Source organism: Pseudophryne corroboree, chromosome 3 (genome assembly GCF_028390025.1).
Source record: "Pseudophryne corroboree isolate aPseCor3 chromosome 3, aPseCor3.hap2, whole genome shotgun sequence".
Classification (NCBI taxonomy): Eukaryota; Metazoa; Chordata; class Amphibia; order Anura; family Myobatrachidae; genus Pseudophryne; species Pseudophryne corroboree.
In genome coordinates, this window is record NC_086446.1 from 769,169,613 (window position 1) to 769,174,096 (window position 4,484).

Genomic DNA, 4,484 nt, shown 5'->3' on the forward strand with positions numbered 1-4,484 from the left:
TTCTGGACAAGTGGTCAGGGTCCCATCTGTAACTACATCAAAAGATAAGCCTGTCCCCCAGGGCCAGGGTGCCTCTCCTGTGGTGGCTGCAGAGTGCTCACCTTCTAGAGGGTCGCAGGTTCGGCATTCAAGACTGGGTTCTGGTGACCACGGACGCGAGCCTCCGAGGATGGGGAGCAGTCACAAAAGGAAGAAATTTTCAGGGACTATGGTCAAGCCAGGAGGCTTGTCTACACATCAACGTGCTGGAATTGAGGGGCATATACAACGGCCTACGACAAGCGGAGTATCTTCTTCGCGACCTACCGGTCCTGATTCAATCAGACAACGTCACAGTAAGCGTTCTGTCAGCAGTCTTCATACCGGGAGTGGACAACTGGGAAGCAGACTTCCTCAGTAGACACGATCTCCATCCAGGAGAGTGGGGACTTCATCAAGAGGTCTTTGCAGAGATAACAAGTCTTTGGGGACTTCCTCAAATAGACATGATGGCGTCACGCCTCAACAAAAAGCTTCGGAGGTATTGTGCCAGGTCAAGGGACCCTCAAGCAGTAGCGGTAGACGCCCTAGTGACACCATGGGTTTCAGTCTCCATTAAGGTACAGATTTCGGCCCTATCTATATTCTTTCAGAAGGAATTGGCTTCTCTCCCAGAAGTCCAGACTTTTGTAAAGGGAGTGCTGCACATCCAGCCTCCTTTTGTGCCACCAGTGGCACCATGGGACCTTAACGTGGTGTTACAGTTCCTAAAATCACACTGGTTTGAACCCCTTCAAACGGTTGAATTAAATTTTCTCACCTGGAAGGTGGTCATGTTATTAGCCTTGGCATCTGCAAGGCGGGGTGTCAGAGTTGGCGGCCTTGTCTCACAAGAGCCCCTACTTGATTTTTCATGTGGATAGAGCGGAATTGAGGACTCGTCCTCAATTTTTGCCTAAGGTGGTTTCTTCATTTCATATGAACCAACCTATTGTGGTACCTGTGGCTACGAGTGACTTGGATGTAGTCAGAGCCTTAAAAATTTATGTAGCCAGGATGGCTAGGGTTAGGAAGACAGAGGCTCTGTTTGTCCTGTATGCAGCCAACAAGGTTGGCGCGCCTGCTTCTAAGCAGACTATTGCTCACTGGATCTGTCACACGATTCAGCAGGCTCATTCTACGGCTGGATTGCCGTTACCAAATTCGGTAAAGGCCCATTCCACTAGGAAGGTGGGCTCTTCTTGGGCGGCTGCCCGAGGCGTCTCGGCATTACAGTTGTGCCGAGCAGCTACTTGGTCGGGTTCAAACACTTTTGCAAAATTCTACAAGTTTGATACCCTGGCTGATGAGGACCTCGCGTTTGCTCAATCGGTGCTGCAGAGTCATCCGCACTCTCCCGCCCGGTTTGGAGCTTTGGTATAAACCCCATGGTCCTTACGGAGTCCCCAGCATCCTCTAGGACGTAAGAGAAAATAAAATTTTAAACCTACCGGTAAATCTTTTTCTCCTAGTCCGTAGAGGATGCTGGGTGCCCGTCCCAGTGCGGACTGAATCTGCAAGACTTGTATATAGTTCTTGCTTACATAAGGGTTATGTTACAGTTGAGATCGGTCGTTGACTGATACTGTTTTTGTTCATACTGTTAACTGGTTGCGTATATTCCAGGTTATACGGTGTGGTTGGTGTGGGCTGGTATGAATCTTGCCCTTAGATTAACAAAATCCTTTCCTCATATTGTCCATCTCCTCTGGGCACAGTTTCTCTAACTGAGGTCTGGAGGAGGGGCATAGAGGGAGGAGCCAGTGCACACCCATACTAAAAGTTCTTTATAGTGCCCATGTCTCCTGCGGAGCCTGTCTATACCCCATGGTCCTTACGGAGTCCTCAGCATCCTCTACAGACTAGGAGAAAAAGATTTACCGGTAGGTTTAAAATCGTATTTTCTGCTAACAAGCAGAAACTGCGATGCGTTCGCAATTTCTGCTTGTTCAACGGGGGTAGGCTCCGGTCAGCATGCAATCCTTACTGAATTAGCCCCTAAGTTCTCTATTTATTTCTGACTTTTTACATGGAGTTTCAACTAGCAATTTAACCTGTGACTACGGGGAAAAGAAACCTACTACAAGAACTAATCTATACACGAATATAAAGGACTATTATGTTTTAATCTTATTCAAGGACTATATTTACACTGGACTGATCAGGTGATATTCTTCCTGTTTCTAATCATTAGAGAAATTTGCTTGAAAATTTGGATATATATCCTTATATTTTCCTGTGGTAGCGTCAAAAGTGTTGATCATTTTTTCTGTCATGGATCAAGATATCCTCTGAATAGGGTTGGCCATCGACCATCGATGATTCGAAATCATCGATGGTCTATGACCGATGCTAACTACTTTTACCATCGATGGGGGAAAACCAGATGGTTTCCCGCCATCGATGTTAAAGAGTTATCAAATATTTTTCTTTTTGTTTTATCTTTCAGGGTGTCAGGGACACAGAGCATAGCTTGGCCCCTGACACCCGCGAAGCCACGCCCCCGGGCCCTGATTGGCCCGCGACTAACTCAATATCAAAGTAAGGGTGACCATCGATTATCAAAACCGTTGATGGTTCCCTTACAGATGGCTCCCCACCATCGAGGTTATCAATCGATGTTACCATCAATGGTAACCATTGATGATATAACCCACCAATTTTTTTTATTTTTTACTTGAAGCCCGAGGTGCGGTGCTTCATTACCCAGTGTCTGTGACCAAACGTGCTGGGGGGCGTAGGATCTTGGACCCTCTCCGAGAGGAGAAGGGCCCCGTTACTCCCCAAACCCTCAGAGCCCAAAGGTCTACTGAGGGAAAAAGGGACTGTGGGTCCCCCCTTGCCGAAGCGCGGAGGGACCCTCGTGTATCCCCAGGGTTGGCCAAAGCTTCCCCCTGGGGACCGAAATCAGCCTCTGGCCCTCCCCAAAAGGAGAGGGCCTCAGCAACTTAGGAGAGAGGGTGGCCCATAAGGTTCTCACCTAAACCCCAAACGAAAAACGTGACAGTGACACACTACAAAAAGAAAAGTGCTAGTGCTGTGCACAAGTGCAAAACACGTGCGTGGGCAAATAAATAAATAGATAAATAAGCCCCAGCCGGGGGGGTATAAAAAATTATCCTTGCCCTAGCCAAAAGGCCAGGGCAAAGGAAGTGGGTGCAGACAGGAAGGGTCTGAAGTGTTTAGTGCTAAAAGTGCCTTAGTGCAAAGGTGGCTCGAAACCCCAGTGCATTTCCGGCTCCCCTGTCCCTTCCAGTTCCAGGGGCACATATCACCTCGAGCTTCTAGTTGCTCCCAACCTCTCAGCCAGACCAAGCTTCATACCCACTCTGTGCCAGGGTCTACCCCCAGTACGAGAGTAGATACTAGACCAGGCCGTTCCCTGTCCAGCGTAAGGTATGTATTAGCCTTATGAAGTAGGGATACTAAGCCTGGTTTTTCTCCACCCTCGACCAGAGGCCTTGCCACACCCCAGCATGGTACTCCACAAGGTGTTTCTCCATTCCACATCTAGGAACCTCTCACGCTCCTAGTGTAGGAACAGGTACTCCACCCTGTGTTTCCCTCGAGCAGATACTACACTTGATCTTAGCCAAAAGGCCGAGAAGCGATATAACCCACCAATGGCCATCCAAACACGTTAGTTGGCCTACATTCCCCTGAGACAGACCAGTTCTGTGAGATCACAGGTGGCACCCAGAAAACCCCATTTCATTTATGGAGTGATCCAGCAGCAGACAGATCAGACTATCCGCTCTTGCAATCTCCGTCTACATCATGGGTCAACCTGCGGCCCTCTAGCTGTTTGTAAAACTACACATCCCAGCAAGCCCTGCCATAGTTTTGCTATTAAGGCATGCTAAAACTGAGGCAGTGCATGCTGGGATGTGTAGTTCCACAGCAGCTGAAGAGCCGCAGGTTGAAGACCCATGGTCTACATAGTCACCGGATTTTACTATTAAAAGAGATGCAATGATGGTCCGGTCTCTGTATTTCCAGTGGGCGACTGATATGCATTTGGATGCATTTAAATGAAGAGACCAATGTTTCCATATTGTCAGGCACAGTAACACAATGGATCATGTACTATATAAATTCTGGGCCTTATATAGATGTGGACGGAGTGCCGCACAGTACCAATGTGCGATGCAGGACGGCAGCAGACTGTCAGCTACTCAGTCTGCTGCCATTTGGAGGGTGGAGAAGGGGCGGAGACGGCCTCAGTTTCTCAAAAATGGAGGCATTTTGCCGCTATTGCAAGGGAGGGACGAGGCCAGGATCTCCGTCAGAGATCGCTGTCGGTAGCTCCTGCTGGCTTGTGCGAACCCATGGGTCATGCAGCCGGAGATGATCTGAAACAGTAATACTGCAGGAGGCGTCCATTACCATATCAGTGTTATTGATAGCCACTCCAACCACATCTGAATCAGGCTCTCCGTCTAGTGACATTGAGAAGTCTTGCCTTC

The 4,484-nt window shown here is 48.6% G+C and overlaps 1 pseudogene; it reads right to left on the reverse strand.

Moving 5' to 3' along the window:
- Positions 1 to 3,506: 3,506 nt before the first annotated feature.
- LOC134899826 (U2 spliceosomal RNA) lies at positions 3,507 to 3,630 on the reverse strand (annotated as a pseudogene).
- Between the last annotated feature and the right edge of the window lie 854 nt (positions 3,631 to 4,484).